We start from the raw sequence: 18,282 nt of genomic DNA, 5'->3' as shown, positions 1-18,282 counted from the left end.
ATTTTAACTTTATTCTCTTTTTTCTTAAATCCTTATAATGAGTGCATAACATTATTTTCAAATACTTCAGTCATTATTTCAAAAATAAAATAAATAAGGTAAATCACACAATTGAGTCACTAGACATACCTTAAGGATCATTAGTGGTAGTTTAATTTTTTTCCATGGGTTTTACCGTCCTGTCCTTTGAATTTCCTTGATTTGCTCTGCTGGCATTTCTAACAGTTTATTGTATTTAAAGTGTGGATGAGTGTTGAAGGGTTACAGACACAAAGATTCTGGTGGGTCCTAAAGAGGGGAGGTAGCAGAGAAGCTCACAGGCTGGGTGATGTGCCTCGTTCCTCTTCCTGCGCTTCCCAGCACAGGCTCAGCCAGTATGATCATCTCCGCTAGAGTCAGTGAGACTCAGGAAAGCTCAATCATCCCTAGGAGGCCTCACGTCTAGCACAATGGACATCTGTCCAGCATTTGCACCCCCTTAGGATGTTCAGTCCCTATCTGACCCTGTGGAAACAGACTTACCAAGAAGCAGGGGGGGAGTTGGGAGCCCGGGATCCAGTTCCAGGCTAATGAGGTAGGAAGGTAGTCCAGCCATTTCTCAGTTGTATAACTCTGGGCAATTTGTTTCACCTCTCTGGGCCTTAGTTTCTTCATCTTTGCAATAGGAGAGATAATAGCACCTCTGGGTGCTAGAAGATTATGTGAGTTAATTTAATGCCCAGACAATGTCACCTGTCACCCTTTCCCACTATGAAGTTGAACAATCTAGAAGCCTACTTTCCCAGCTCCCTGAAGGCAAGGTTTAGGCATATAGTCCTGCCTGAGTCAATCAGAGGCTCCTGTACTAGATGTTAAATCTGGAGCAAGTGACCCAGGGAATCAGGCAGCCGCAGTGCCCAGATACTCAGTGAGTAAAGCCATACCTTTGTACCCCTACTCAGGGTCCTCCTGCCTGATCATGGCTTTGGTCCCACTGAGTAGCTCTTTGTCCCTACCCGTAGTCTGACCTGGGTCTCCAGTCTGACTATCCAACATTGGGGGCAGCCCAGGCTCCTCTTAAGACATTCCTTTCTACTTCAACCAGCCACAGGCCTTGTTTTCTTACAACAAAGTACACTGTCTGGGCTGCTGGGGAGGGAGTGGATGAGATGTGAGCCCACATCCATCTGGTTCCAAAGACCCTACTGTGTCCAGCACATTATGAACAGGCCTTGGGCCTGCACTTGGAAGAGGAACTGAGGAGAGAGAAGCTCAAGTCCTAAGCACAGCAGGTGAAAAGGATCAACAATCCTGTTGCCAGGCGTCTTGCACTGTTACCTGCTTAGCAACAGAAGACTGGAGACAGGAAAACAAGGTCCTACCAGGATCTCTCTCGTGGCAGAGCCCAGTGGGCAACAGCTGCCGCGCAGCCTCTGCTCTGGTGACTGCAGGCCCCTTAAACTCTCCATGTCACAGTGTGAACTCATCCCTTCCGTCCCCCCACCACTGCCTGGCCAAGGCCTGCCCTTGCTTCCAGATCCCCATTTTGCACACAGTCAAACCTCTCTCCAAAAATCAGGTCAGTGATCTGGGAGCCACCTCTGACTTTCTCTTCTTTGCCCTCTGCCTCTCTACCCCTCTGCCCTGTGCTCACACAATCATCAGGACCCAAGAAGAGTTATTTGAGTTAACACTACTCTGTTCTACGCCCACCTACAATTCTCCTCCACTGTCTTGGGGTCCAAGATCTATGCCAGGGGTCCCCAAACTTTTTACACAGGGGCCAGTTCACTGTCCCTCAGACTGTTGGAGGGCCAGACTGTTGTTAATAAAAAAAATATGAACAAATCCCTGTGCACATTGCACATATCTTATTTTAAAGTAAAAAACAAAACGGGAACAAATACAATATTTAAAATAAAGAACAAGTAAATTTAAATCAACAAACTGACCAGTATTTCAGTGGAAACTATGCTCCTCTCACTGACCACCAATGAAAGAGGTGCCCCTTCTGGAAGTGCGGTGGGGGCCGGATAAATGGCCTCAGGGGGCCGCATGCGGCCTGCAGGCTGTAGTTTGGGGACCCCTGATCTATGCCTAAATACTCACCACAGCCTTCTTCCCTAATTCTGTACTGCAGCCTGAAACTGGAACAACTGCTCTGCTATGTAACCTTCTCGGGTCTTCTCCTGCTTGGAGCCCCTCATGTGTCCCACTGCGCAGCAGTGAGAGGGGCTGGGCCAGGCTGTTGTCTATCTTCTTGTCTCTCCCTGGTTTTCTCTAGCCTGTGACAACCTGGACCCCAACCTCAACAAACTGCCTGTGGTGTATTAGGTTTTCCACACTCTCTAACACCCCATGCTCTGATATTGCCTGGTCAGATGAAGTCCCTGACTTCTCTGTGCACTTCTTCAGTTTCTGTCTCAGTGTCTGTCTCTTTTGTATCATCAGTCTCCATAACTGTTTGTGGGGCACTCGGGGTGGAAATTTAGACTGTGTGTCTCTGCTCCTCCAAGCCCACACAGGCTTGGCACTGAAGGTGGAGAGTTCAGCACACCATGAGTGAATGAATAAATGCATAAATAAATGAATGAATTGGGCCACTCTCCACTGAAAAGGCATTATTATCTGGTGCACATATACAGAGATCTTACTTCTCTGGCCCTCCTGGAGACGTTGTAGGGAGGGAGGTTGGCCAAGAGTGAGCCCTTTATACCTTCACCCAGAGGGGCTGAGCCGCTGCAGAACTCCAGCTGGGCTGTGCTGTGACAACATCAAACTCAGACCACACTCTGGGAAACCCAACCATGGGGTCAGGATTTGGATAAAAAGAACACGGTGGCATGTTGGGTTTGTCTCTTCCTTTTGTTCCTAACCAGGCCAGATCCTGAGGGCATCAGGTCAGCCATGGCAGGTGGTAGAGGCAGAGACAACCTGGGGACCAGATGTGAGCAGCAGGGGCTGGGAACAGCACAGTGGAGCACATCTGCTCCCTGACCAAGGGTTGATAGGCCAAGATGAGGGTGGGCAAGATGAAAAGAGGAGGTCTGGGTTCCAGGGGCCCACAGCCACGTGTTGTCTGACAAAAACAAGCCATGCTTCTGTCAGATTCTTTGTAGTTAGAAGAGGAGAGAAAAGGTGGCCTTCACCATCAAGATTCTTGTTAGCACTTGGCTCACTCACACCTTGGGAAGTAGGGACTTGGGACCTATCCAGGAAAGAGTGTGATGGGGACACCTGAGAGACCCCATAGGTAGTCTGACTTTAAAGAGGGCTGGAGCATCAGAGGAGAGGACCAACTCTCCTCCCATCCCACCCTGCTTCTTCCTGTGTCCCTGCTCCTGCCCACACAGCCCAACGTACAACCGGGGGCCGTGTTTCTGGGCCCTGACTACCCACACTATTTTAATGCAAGGAGAGAGAGCAGCTCAGAACAACGATGTGGTTCAAATCACAACTGTGGAGAAATGACTGTCTCTGAAGTTCCCACTGGCTCGTGCCCATCTTGCACCTCCTGGTCCCTATAGGATTAGTGACGATTGGTCCAAGGACCTATTCATGTACTTTGCTGACCAAGGCAGCTGGTGCTGAAAATAGTCTACTAATCCAAGCAGCTTAGAATAGCAAGGGTATCAGAGGCCACTGGCTTCTTGTCTCCGGCCCCAAGAGAACACAGGATGGCCAGGGAAGAGAACGCTAAATTTAATGAAACCCAGCCCTCCTCCCAACAGGCACGGCCTCCTCAGTCACCATTCAAAATCAATTCCCAAAAATTATTTTCTCCTAAGAAGTGGCACAAATCAAAACACATAAGAAAATGACTTATTTTTAAACAAAAGTTTTATTTTCTGTGGGATTCATCTCTTGCTCTGTGGTCTTTAGACCTCCACATGACTTCTATAAAAAAAAATTATGCAAATAGCCAGGGTGGGTAAACCACATCTCTGAAAAGAAGTGGCCTACTGTTGTAAAGTACTGTATCCCAGAGGTTGAAAAGTACCATACCTCACTTCAGAGGGTTTATGTAGAGACACCCAGTCCAGATGAATTTTGAAAGGTTTTATTAAAGGAGGAGATTTATTAAATATGCTGGCCACATATGGCTGATACAGGGTATTTGCAGATCCAAATCGTGTGCACCAAATATATCTCAGAGATTGGCTATATATTGTAAAGCCAGTAGCCACGGCCACTATCACAGCTGCCTGGCCCATGCAGGTTCGCATGTAATTTGGACAGATGGTAATGAAACAACAGAGCCAAGAACTGCTGGGCCATTAGCTTTAATCCTAGCTTGCACCCAGTGGGCAAGAAATACACACAGTGGGAAAACACTTCCCTTTCCATTCAGGGCTCCCAAAGCCACTGACTCATTCGAGTTTTCCTAGGATCAAAGGTTTGTACCTCACCAGCCTTATTCACCTCTGTTCCCCATCTCCTTCTCTCTGCACAAACTGGCTTCTCCTTCAGCACTCCACCATTTTGGCTGCTTCTCCTCTTCTCTACATGGCCCTTCTCTGCTCTCCTTTCTAATGCTAATCTCAGGAACTGAGAGAGAGCAAGCTCCCAATCTGCCCCACTTTATAGTATAGAAATCAAAACCCTTAATCCAATATACAAACAAGGAAGTCTCTTATACAAAGTCACTTATCTGAGGCATAATGAGATTCCTCATGAGAGTGCACCACCCCACATCATGCAATCAGTCAAGGGTGTAGGGAAAAGCTTAGTCTTAAAACTAAACCTTACCAGGCATCCCCAAACTACGGCCCGCGGGCCACATGCAGCCCCCTCAGGCCATTTATCCGGCCCCCTGCCGCACTTCCAGAAGGGGCACCTCTTTCATTGGTGGTCAGTGAGAGGAGCACTGTATGTGGCGGCCCTCCAACAGTCTGAGGGACAGTGAACTGGCCCCCTGTGTAAAAAGTTTGGGGACCCCTGTAGGCTATAAGGATCCTGTCTGCTTACAGCCTGTCCCCCACACCCAATGCAAACTATAAGCAAGCAAACATATAGATCATATTTGCAAACTTATTTGACTGACATTCCACCCCTTTTGCTTGCTTACAATCTAAAGCACAGGTATTCCTGCACAAGGAAATAAAGCACATTACACAAATTGCAACAACAGCACAAATCATACAGTTTCAATAATTGCAAAGATACATTTCACCAGTCTCTGAGCACTTTGCCAAAATTGCAAAATGTCCTCAACCTTCTTTCTAGCCATAGGAAAAGCTTCCCGGGGCAGGGGGAGGACCTCTAGCAAAGCCAACCCCCACCCCTATCAAGGTATTTCACATTGTCCAAAATCCATATGTCCATCCAACAAAGGAACCAGTGCCCACTCCGATCGTAGTCCAGGAATCAGTCCACGCACATGGGGTCTCAGCCACCACCCTCATCCCTGCAGTCCTGGCAAGTATTACACTGTCCCAAGGAGGAGCATGTGAATACTACGCAAAATAACTAATTTGAAGTTACATTGTGCCCACAGACCCCCAAAATGTTCAGGGCAAGTAAAATGCATAAATCAAATCGTAAAGAAAACGTGACCACCCCTTCCTTAAGTACTTGCAGAGATAACAGGTTACATAGAAAGCTGTTCAAAAGACTGCCCAGGAGGCACTTCTAGCATTGCCAGGAGATCCAATACATCCTTTTCAGTCTGGGGACTCAGTCTGGGTAAAGAAGTACATCACCCAAAGACTGACTCTCATGTGCACAGGTCCACACACCATGATCCTGACAACTCCCACTGCTGCTAAGGTAGCAGGCATACCAGCCTGGGTCCACAATAGCCAGTTGAAGCCTGCAGCCTCAGCAGAGGCACCCTCGTGGACAGAGGAGACAGACCCCACCAGTCCTTGTAAGTTAACCCTGAGAAGGACAGCATGCCTTGCTCCAACCACAAACCAGAAGCTGGTTGGTCTACGTATGGCTAATACCTGAAGAAACTCACTAAGGACTCCCTTTTTAATCAGACTTTGGGGAAAAGGGAAACTAGGGTAAAACAAAAGCCAGCTTAATTTTCACTAAAGGTTAAAGATTTTAAAATTAAGAGTTCTGACTAAAAGTAAATTGTTATAAAAGCCAGTTATTTTTATGTAAATTGCAAAAAGGTTTGTGCAGTTTATAAGAAATTGATCAGTAACATTTGTTTCTTTAATGAAGCCTATTGCTATTAATGCTGTCTGTTAAATATCTGTTACATGTTATAAGTTAATATCGCTCCACAACAGCCTCATGCTCTTCAGTAAATTAAGGATTTGACTTAGGATATAAGGCCAGTGGGGAATGTGATAAGGTGTCAGAGAACTGTAAAACTTAGTATTGGCAATGCCATTTTATTTTATTTTTTTAATCTTATTTTTATTAATTTTAATGCAGTGACATTGATAAATCAGGGTACATATGTTCCGAGAAATCATCTCCAGATTATTTTGACCTTTGATTACGCTGCATGCCCCTCACCCAAAGTCAAATTGTCTTTTTTTTTTTTTTTTTTAAATACTTTATTGATTTTACAGAGACAGGAGAGAAAATGGGAGCATGGAATGGGAAGTAACAACTCCTAGTTGCTTCACGTTAGTTGTTCATTGCTTGCTTGCTGTATGTGCCTTGACCAGGGAAGCCCAGGGTTTCAAACCGGCAACCTTGGCATTCCAGGCCAAAGGTTTATCCACTGCGCCACCACAGGCCAGGCTCAAATTGTCTTTTGTCATCTTCTATCTGGTTTTCTTTGTGCCCCTACCCTCCCCCCTACCCCCTCCCTCTCCTTCCTCACCCCCTCCCCACCCCTCCACCCCACCCGTTACAATCACATTCTTGTCCATGTCTCTGACTCTCATTTTTATGTCCCATCTATGCATGGGTTTATATAGTTCTTAGTTTTTTCTGATTTACTTATTTAACTCTGTATAATGTTATCAAGGTCCATCCATGTTATTGTAAATGATCCGATGTCATCATTTCTTATGGCTGCATAGTATTCCATAGTATATATGTACCAAATTCAGAAAGAGAAATGAAGGAAACAATCCCCTTCACTATTGCAACCAAAAAAATAAAGTACTTAGGAGTACATTTAACCAAGGAGACTAAAGACTTGTACTCGGAAAATTGTAAAACATTGATAAAAGAAATCAAGGAAGATACAAACAAGTGGAAGCATATACCATGCTTATGGTTAGGAAGAATAAACATCATTAAAATGTCTATATTACCCAAAGCAATTTATAAATTCAATGCAATACCAATTAAAATACCAATGACATACTTTAAAGATATAGATCACATATTCCAAAAATTTATATGGAACCAAAAGAGAACATGAATAGCCTCAGCAATCTTAAAAAAGAAGAATAAGGGGAGATGACATCAGAGTAATGGCGTGGTAAGGAGCAATACCGATAAATCTCCCCAAAAATTCAACAAGATCTTCAACCAGAAACAGAAAAATCTATCCTTGGAACCTCCAGATGTTCCGCAATACACCCAAAGGTATGGTCGAGTGAAAAATTGGCTAAATATAAAATCGAACCCCGAAGGAAATAGGAAGTAAGAAACATTCTGCCTTCCTCACTAACCTAAATAGGGCTGCTTTCATTGGGAACTGAGAGTATAGGAACTAAGGCGGGTAAAGAGGGTGAATAAATCCAGGCCGCGGCACAAACAGCTGAACCAGGCTGTGGCACGGACATCCAAGCTGAGGAAAAACTGTGCTTGTAGCAACCCAGTCAGTACAAGCTAATGCTTGCACCAAATCCAGACAAAGAAAGACAAGTGGGGCAGCCATCTGCCCCAATCTCCTGGTCGGCATGCACAGATAGTGGGCAAGAGATTCCTCCTAGAGCCCTGGGAGTGGGCGCCCGTGTTACCCCACAGAGAGGCAGAGTCAGAGGCCTTGGTGTGGGCCAAAAGCAGGATCTTCGGGCCGCCCCAGCACCCTGAAAAAGTCGTGCACGGGGAGGGAGTGAGAGCTAATTCCAATGCTGGAACTTTTCCATGCAGGCATGGGTCTCTCTCAGAGTGTGAGACGGCCAGCCTGATATCCTGGTCGGTGCACATGGAGAGTGGGCAAGAGATTCCTCCAAGCGCCTCAGGAGTGGGTGCCCATGTTCCTGGACAGAGGAGGAGAGTCAGGGGCCTTTTGTGTGTGCTGAAAGTGGAATCTCAGGCCCTCCCAGCGCCCTGAAAAACACGTGCACGGGGAAGGAGCAAGAGCTAATTCCAACGGTGAAACTTTTCCGTGTGGGTGGGGGTTTCATTTGGAGTAAAAGATGGCCTGCTCCATATCCCAGTCTGTGCACACAGATAGTGAGCGAGAGATTCCTCTGAGGGCCCCGGGAGTGGGCACCCCACCCATGTTACTGGACAGTGTGGCAGAGTCAGAGGTCTTTGTGTGGGCGGAAGCCCAGCCTGATTATGCTAGCAGCTCTGACTGACTGAGCCTTACCCAGAGCCCTGTGCTGAGTGGGAATAGAGTGGGGATTTGCCAGCTCTTTGAGCCTCTTACTATCCAGGCAGAGGCAGCAGCAACCTCATAGCTGGATTATAAGGCTACTAATTCAGGAAGGAAAGACTAGGAAAGAGGCTCCAGGAACACGGACTCTCTCACTGTAGGAGCCTACAAATGCTAATGAGCCTCAACTGCCAATGAGACTGAAGCCCAATATATGATATCGCCATAGAGACTTATCAACTGCAAACCTCTACCTGAGCGTGCCACAGGGGCAAACCTGGGGTACAGAGTCACCGAGGAGGAAGAGGGAGAGAAAAGAAAAAGCAAGAAGATAACCTCTCAAAATCAAGAATAACCCACAGACTTTATAACCTATCCCATTTTATTATATTTGTTCATTTGTTTCTCTTATCTTCATGTCTTGATTATTTTTTTTCCTCTTTCAATTTGGTTATTTAATTCTCTGCTGGTCTTACTCTCTCCTCTCCTTTAACTACACCATCCATAAGTGTTACATCTCCCATTATCTTTTCTTTCTTCTTCCTTTCTCTCTATGAGGGTTGCACTCCAAAACCCTTAACTCTCTCTCTCTCTCCTTTTTTACTTTTTTCTTCTTTTAGTGGTTCCCCTTTTTTTTTTTTTCGCTCTCTCTCTCTCTGTCTTTCTTTTCTCCCTCTATATTAGTTTCTTCCTTTCTCCTTTACGTCTCCTCTCACTCAACACTCAATAATGAACAAATTATCTTATCTGGGACTCAAACTTATGTTTGTGGCATTTTGGGAGGGGTTTTACTTCGCTTTTTTAACTCACTAGCAGTGCTCCCACCTGGCTCTCCATTTTAACTAGTTCTTGTTCCACTAAATACAATAGTAATTTTTTAATGTTTCCCCTCATTTTTCTATTTCCCTCTTACTCCTCTCATCATATCTTTTAGTCAACCAACACCTAAAAGCAAACCATTTTATTCTTGACTCAAATTTTTTCCTTATTTGCATTTTGTGGGTCCATACCCCCTTCTTATGCCCCTTTATTACTTCTCCCCAACTCAGGCCCTCCATTATAGCCATTGTTTGTTCTATTTAGTACAATATAATTCACAATTCACCACAAGATTTTCTCAAGAAGGAGGGGAGAGGAGAGGAGAGGAAAAAAGGAGGGGGGAAATAATTTTTTTTATTTTCAATTTTTAATTTTTTAAAATTATTTTCTATTTTTTATTTTTATTTTTTAACTTTTTATTCTTTATTAAATCTCATTAATACTATCAACAAAACCACCCTCAGATGCCATTAAGGAAGAGAAAATCAAATATCATGGATACAAAAGAAAGAGAAATAACACAGATAGATGAGGAAAAATCTATGGAGAAAAAATATAATATATTGGAACCTTGGAGCTAAATGACAAAGAATTTAAAATAGAAATCCTAAAAATACTCAGAGATATACAAGAAAACACAGAAAGGCAATTTAGGGAGCTCAGAAAATAACTCAATGAACACAAAGAATATATGTCCAAGGAAATTGAAACTATAAAAACAAATCAAACAGATATAAAAACTCAATTCACGAGCTGGAAAACGAGGTAACAAGCTTAGCTAATAGAACAGGCCAGATAGAAGGTAGGATTAGTGAAATAGAAGACAAGCAACTTGAGGCACAACAGAGAGAAGAAGAAAGAGACTCAAAAATTTAAAAAAATGAGATAGCCCTACAAGAATTATCTGACTCCATCAGAAAGAATAACATAAGAATAATAGGTATATCAGAGGGAGAAGAGAGAGAAAATGGAATGGAGAACATATTCAAACAAATAATAGATGAGAACTTCCCAAGCCTGTGGAAAGAATTAAAGCCTCAAATTCAAGAAGCAAACAGAACTCCGAGTTTTCTTAACCCCAACAAACCTACTCCAAGGCACATCATAATGAAATGGGCACAAACCAACGGCAAAGAAAAAATTCTCAAGGCAGCCAGGGAAAAGAAGAATACAACATATAAAGGAAGGCCCATTAGATTATCATCCGATTTCTCAACAGAAACTCTACAAGCTAGAAGAGAGTGGACCCCAATATTTAAAGTCCTGAAAAAGAGGAAATTTCGGCCACGAATACTATACCCATCAAAGCTATCCTTCAAATATGAAGGAGAAATAAAAACATTAACAGATACAGAAAAGATGAGGTCATTTATCATCAGAAAATCCCCACTCCAGGAATTACTAAAGGGGGTTTTCTGACCACATAAAAAGAACAAAAAAAAAAAACAAAACCATAAGTAAAAGCTCCACCAAGAACAAAATAAAGCCAAATTTAAACTGTGACAACAACAAAAAAAAGTGGGGGGAGAGGATGGAGATTAACAGTAAGGACGATGGAGTACAAAAGTACTCAGAAGATAGTGCACTACAATGAACAGGGTAGGAACCCTTTTCATTACTTAATGGTAACCACCATTGAAAAAACAACCACAGAAGCACATGACTTAAAAAAGATAGCAACAGAGGAAAGATGTATGGAACACAACCAAATAAAAACAAAAGGTTGAAAAGCAAAAGAGAAGGATCAAACAAGACACAAAACTAACAGAAAGCAATCTATAAAATGGCAAAAGGGAACTCACAACTGTCAATAATTACACTAAATGTAAATGGATTAAACTCACCAATAAAAAGGCACAGAGTAGCAGAACGGATTAAAAAAGAAAATCTAACTCTATGCTGCCTACAAGAAATTCATCTAAGCAACAAGGATAAAAACAAATTCAAAGTGAAAGGCTGGAAAACAATACTCCAAGCAAATAACATCCAAAAAAAAGCAGGCGTAGCAATACTCATATCTGATAATGCTGACTACAAGAAAGCAAAAGTACTCAGAGACAAAAATGGCCATTTCATAATGGTTAAGAGGACACTGAATCAAGAAGACATAACAATTCTTTATATATAAGCACCAAACCAAGGAGCACCAAAATATATAAGACAGCTACTTATTGACCTTAAAACAAAAACTGACAAAAATACAATCATACCTGGAGACCTCAATACACTGCTGATGGCTCTAGATCGGTCATCCAAACAGAGAATCAATAAAGATATAGTGGCCTTAAACAAAACACTAGAGCACCTGGATATGATAGACATCTACATGGCATATCATCCCAAAATGACAGCGTATACATTTTTCTCCAGTGTACATGGATCATTCTCAAGAATTGACCATATGTTGGGCCACAAAAACAACATCAGCAAATTCAGAAAAATTAAAGTTGTACCAAGCATATTTTCTGATCATAATGCCTTGAAACTAGAATTCAACTGCAAAAAGGAGGAAAAAAATCCCACAAAAATGTGGAAACTAAACAACATACTTTTAAAAAATGAATGGGTCAAAGAAGAAATAAGCACAGAGATCAAAAGATATATACAGACAAATGAAAATGACAATATGACATATCAAAATCTATGGGATGCAGCAAAAGCAGTGATAAGAGGGAAGTTCATATCACTTCAGGCCTATATGAACAAACAAGAGAGAGCCCAAGTGAACCATTTAACTTCACACCTTAAGGAACTAGAGAAAGAAGAACAAAGACAACCCAAAACCAGCCGAAGAAAGGAGATAATAAAAATCAGAGCAGAAATAAATGAATTAGAGAACAGAAAAACTATAGAAAAAATTAATAGAACAAGGAGCTGGTTCTTTCAAAAGATCAACAAAACTGACAAACCCTTGGCAAGACTTACCAAGGAAAAAAGAGAAAGAACTCATATAAACAAAATCCAAAATGAAAGAGGAGAAATCACCATGGACATTGTAGATATACAAAGAATTATCGTAGAATACTATGAAAAACTTTATGCCACTAAATTCAACAACCTAGAAGAAATGGATAAATTCCTAGAACTATACAACCTTCCTAGACTGAGTCAAGAAGAAGCAGAAAGCCTAAACACACCTATTAGTAGAGAAGAAATAGAAAAAAACATTAAAAACCTCCCCAAAAATAAAAGTCCAGGCCCAGACGGTTATACTAGTGAATTTTATCAAACATTCAAAGAAGACTTGGTTCCTATTCTACTCAAAGTCTTCCAAAAAATTGAAGAAGAAGCAATACTTCCAAACACATTTTATGAGGCCAACATAACCCTCATACCAAAACCAGGCAATGATGGCACAAAAAAAGAAAACTACAGGCCAATATTTCTAATGAATACAGTTGCTAAAATACTAAACAAAATACTAGCAAATCAAATACAACAACATATTAAAAAGATAATACATCATGATCAAGTGGTTTTCATCCCAGAATCTCAAGGATGGTTCAATATACGTAAAATGGTTAATGTAATACACCATATCAACAAAACAAAGAACAAAAACCACATGATTTTATCAATAGATGCAGAAAAGGCATTTGATAAGATACAATATAACTTTATGTTTAAGACTCTCAACAAAATGGGTATAGAAGGAAAATATCTCAACATGATAAAGGCCATATATGATAAACCATCGGCTAACATCATATTAAATGGCACTAAACTGAAGGCTTTCCCCCTTAAATCAGGAACAAGACAGGGTTGTCCACTCTCTCCACTGTTATTTAATGTGGTACTAGAGGTTCTAGCCAGAGCAATCAGACAAGACAAAGAAATAAAAGGCATCCATATCGGAAAAGAAGAAGTAAAGGTATCACTTTTTGGAGATGATATGATCCTATACATCGAAAACCCCAAAGAATCCACAAAAAGACTACTAGAAACAATAAGCCAATAGAGTAAGGTCGCAGAATACAAAATTAACATACAAAAGTCCATAGCCTTTCTATATGCCAACAATGAAACATTTAAGAACGAACCCAAAAAAATAATCCTCTTCACGATTGCAACAAAAAAATATAAAATACCTAGGAATAAACATAACAAAGAATGTAAAGGACTTATATAATAAAAACTACAAACCATTGTTAAGGGAAATAAAAAAAGATATAATGAGATGGAAGAATATTCCTTGTTCTTGGTTAGGAAGAATAAATATAATCAAGATGGCCATATTACCCAAAGCAATATACAAATTTAATGCAATTCTCATCAAAATTCCAATGACATTTTTTTAAAGAAATGGAACAAAAAATCATCAGATTTATAAGGAACTATAAGGAACTATAAAAAACCCCGAATAGCCAAAGCAATCCTAAAGAAAAAGAATGAAGCTGGGAGCATTACAATACCTGACTTCAAACCTTCAAACTATATTATAGGGCCACAACAATCAAAACAGCATGGTATTGGCAGAAAAATAGACACTCAGACCAATGGAACAGAATTGAAAGCCCAGAAATAAAACCACAAATATATGGTCAAATAATTTTTGATAAAGGGGCCAACAACACACAATGGAGAAAAGAAAGCCTCTTCAACAAATGGTGCTGGGAAAACTGGAAAGCTACATGCAAAAGAATGCAACTGGACTACAGTTTGTCCCCTTGTACTAAAATTAATTCAAAATGGATCAAAGATCTAAATATAAGACCTGAAACAATAAAGTACATCGAAGAAGACATAGGTTCTAAACTCATGGACCTTGGTTTTAAAGAGCATTTTATGAATTTGACTCCAAAGGCAAGAGAAGTGAAAGCAAAAATTAATGAATGGGACTACATCAGACTAAGAAGTTTTTGCTCAGCATGAGAAATTGATAACAAAATAAACAGACAGCCAACTAAATGGGAAATGATATTTTCAAACAACTGCTCAGATAAGGACCTAATATCCAAAATATACAAAGAACTCATAAAACTCAACAATAAACAAACAAAACAATCCAATAAAAAAATGGGAAGAGGACATGAACAGACACTTCTCCCAGGAAAAAATACAAATGGCCAACAGATATATGAAAAGATGCTCATCTTCTTTAGTTATTAGTAAATGCAATCAAAACTGCAATGAGATACCACCTCACACCTGTTAGATTAGCTATTATTAACAAGACAGGTAATAGCAAATGTTGGAGAGGCTGTGGAGAAAAAGGAACCCTCATTTATTGTTGGTGGAAATGTAAAGTAATCCAACCATTATGGAAGAAAGTATGGTGGTTCCTCAAAAAACTGAAAATAGAACTACCTTATGACCCAGCAATCCCTCTACTGGGTATATACCCCAAAAACTCAGAAACATTGATACGTAAAGACACATGCAGCCCCATGTTCATTGCAGCATTGTTCACAGTGGCCAGGACTTGAAAACAACCAAAAAAGCCCGTCAATAGATGACTGGATAAAGAAGATATGGCACATATACACTATGGAATACTACTCAGCTCTAAGAAATGATGACATCGAATCATTTACAGCAAAATGGTGGGATCTCAATAACATTATACGAAGTGAAATAAGTAAATCAGAAAAAACCAGGAACTGCATTATTCCATACGTAGGTGGGATATAAAAGCGAGACTAAGAGACATTGATAAGAGTGTGGTGGTTACGGTGGGTAGGGGAAAGGGAAAGGGTGGGGGGAGGGGCACAAAGAAAACTAGGTAGAAGGTGACAGAGGACAATCTGACTTTGGGTGATGGGTATGCAACATAATTGATTGACAAGATAACCTGGACATGTTTTCTTTGAACATATGTACCCCGATTTATTGATGTCACCCTAGTAAAATTAATAAAAAAAAAAAAGAAAGAAAAAAAGAATAAAGGGGGAGGTATCACACTTCCTGATATCAAGCTATACTACAAGGCCATTGTACTCAAAACAACTTGGTGCTGGCATAAGAGCAGGCACATAGATCAATGGAACAGAACAGAGAACACAGAAATAAACCCACAGCTCTATGGACAACTGATATTTGACAAAGGAGATAAGGGCATACACTGGAGTAAAGACAGCCTCTTCAACAAATGGTGTTGGGAAAATTGGACAGCAACCTGCAAAAAAATGAAACTAGACCACCAACTTACACCATTCACAAAAATAAACTCAAAATGGATAAAAGACTTAAATGTAAGCCATAAAAACATAAGCATCTTAGAAGAAAACATAGACAGTAAGCTCTCCGACATCTCTCACAGTGATATATTTGCTGATTTATCTCCACGGGGAAGGGAAATAAAAGACAGGATAAACAAATGGGACTATATCAAACTAAAAAGTTTTGCACAGCCAAAGACAATAAGAACAGAATAAAAAGACAAACTACACAATGGGAGAGCATATTTGACAGTACATCTGATAAGGGGTTAATAACCAAAATTTATAAAGAACTTGTAAATCTCAACACCAGAAAGACAAACAATCCAATCAAAAATGGGCAAAAGAAATGAATAGACAATTCTCCAAAGAGGACATACAGATGGCCAATAGGCATATGAAAAAATGCTCAACATCACTAATCATTATATTGATAGAAATGCAAATTAAAACCACAATGAGATATCACCTCACACCAGTCAGAATGCCGCTCATCAACAAAACAACACAGAATAAGTGCTGGCGAAGATGTGGAGAAAAGGGAACCTTCCTTCACTGCTGGTGGGAATGCAGACCGGTGCAGCCACTGTGGAAAACAGTATGGAGATTCCCCAAAAAATTGAAAATTGAACTGCCTTTTGACCCAGCTATCCCACTTTTAGCAATATACCCCCAAGAACACCATAGAATGGTTCCAGAAGGAGAAATGCACCCCCATGTTTATAGCAGCATTGTTCACAATAGCGAAGATCTGGCAATGCCATTTTAAAGAGGAAAAGTCAGGCTTTCTGTCTTGTCCTTTCTTTGGAAAATGGAGGGAAAAGAATATACAAGGACAACTAGGGTCATTTGGTTTTAAGTTCTCTGAAAAGATTAAGGTTATCTGAAGAACTCCCTTTCAATAAGAGACAAAATAAACATAACACCCTACACTGATTTTAGCTCTCCCTCCCTTCCTGGAATCCTGAGATTAACGTGTACCTCATGCAAAGGAGGAGAGAGATAGATACTGAAAGGTTTATGAATGTCTTTGATTTTATTACCTTGAAAGTTTTAACATTTTTTATAAATCTCCTAGACAAATGTTATAATCTTGTTAATGATCATGTCATGGTATCATGCCCCCACAACCTGTATGTGGTCAAAGGGTATATAATATAACCAGCCTCTGAAATATACTTGGCGTGCATGATTTGGGTCTGCTATGCCCCGCGTCAGCCATATGCGGCTGGCATATTTAATAAATCTTCTCCTTTAATAAAACCTTTCAAAATTCATCTGGACTTGGTGTCTCTACGTAAACCAGCTGAAGTGAGGTATGGTACTTTTCAGAATCTGGGGTACAGTACTTTACAACATTAGCACACTACAGGGGAAGCCTGCTGCCTCCAGGGGGTTCAAGACTCTCAAAATTAGGAAGGATGCATGGTTCACCTTGGAACAGCTCCTGCTACCTTTCGTCCTAAAGAGGTTCTCTTCCTGTGCCCCAAGAAACAGGGCAGCATGCATGAGGATGGCAGTGCCAGCTCAGCACCTGGCCTGGGCAAAGACTGAGACTCTGTCTATAGAGTTAGGGGTCTCCAGCTGGTGGTTCCTGTCTCTGCTCATCACCACCACCACTGATGTGGTCCAGCAAGTCCGTGTGTCCACTTTGTCCATCAGTGTTTAAAAAAAAACAGAATTAGTTGACCTCTAATTTCACATGCAGTCCTGATTCTGGCCCAGAACATAGGAGCTCCTGCTTCTCAGGACTGCCTTTCATCTCTCTTCTCTCCTCTCCCACCAAATTGAGTGGGGTTCACTCACTTTCATTAAATAATGATATAGTCATTTGAGTAGGATTCATGGCCTAACATTTAGAAATTGACCAGAAGTTGAAATCCAGGATCTCAGTCTTATCAAGGTTTTACTTCTCTTCCAGATAGAAGGCAAAACAGAGGTTAATTAAAATTGAGGAATAAAATGGACCTGAAAAATTTTTTTAAAGTCTTATTTTAACCTCATTAGCACATCTTGAGGACTTTGACAAATCTTCATTGAATGGCTGCTGGGAGATAATTTATTAGAATATATAATTAGCCATTTTCCCTGCCACTGTAGGTATTTCCTTCCCCTTGTCTAAGAAGTGAGCCAAGCCTTTCCATTTGTTGACTTGGTGGTTTCTGTGTTACCTGCCCAATGATGGCATTGCCAAAAAAATCAGCAAGACCCAGGTCACGGGGGAAGGTGAAGGAGAGAAGATAGAGCTCATCGGAAAATAGTGGCAAAGGCACCGAGGCAACATGGGGAGCTGGCATGACGTCAAAAGAGGCCACCTTCTTAGGAGTGAGGTGCTGGGGAACTTTCTCTGAACATGAGAAGCAGGAAAGGAATTTCCAAAAGACAGATTACCTATCTTTTCAAAGCCAATGGATTGGGCTGCAGAGAAGATTAAATTGGAATAAAGAATTTTAAAAATGTGGCAGTTTTTACCCAAGAATTGTAGAAAAAAATTTCATACCTACTGATGTGATGTTTTGTTGCAACATCACCGGCCAACCCGTAAAAGGTGTGGAAGGTGACAGAGAGTGGTTGGGAAAAGTCGTGAGTAAAAGTGACTACTGTCCAGTGGATACAGGAGGGCAGGAGAGAAGAATGAATGGAATAAGATTCAACTGCCAAGGGGATTTCAGGAGCCCAGCCTGGTGACAAGTAGTAACTGCCACCTCCATACGCTGTACACCATCACCTCTGTGAGCCATTTTCAGTGTGTCCATTCACATGTCTGTAAAAAAGCAGCTTGCATTTACATAGGTCTTAGACACAATAAACTCCATCTTCAAAGGCAACTTTGACTAAACTGAATTTCATTTTAAAAACTGA

Source organism: Saccopteryx leptura, chromosome 9 (genome assembly GCF_036850995.1).
Source record: "Saccopteryx leptura isolate mSacLep1 chromosome 9, mSacLep1_pri_phased_curated, whole genome shotgun sequence".
NCBI classification, from domain to species: domain Eukaryota; kingdom Metazoa; phylum Chordata; class Mammalia; order Chiroptera; family Emballonuridae; genus Saccopteryx; species Saccopteryx leptura.
The sequence above is the reverse complement of the archived record's forward strand: the minus strand, read 5'-3'. Positions refer to the sequence as shown.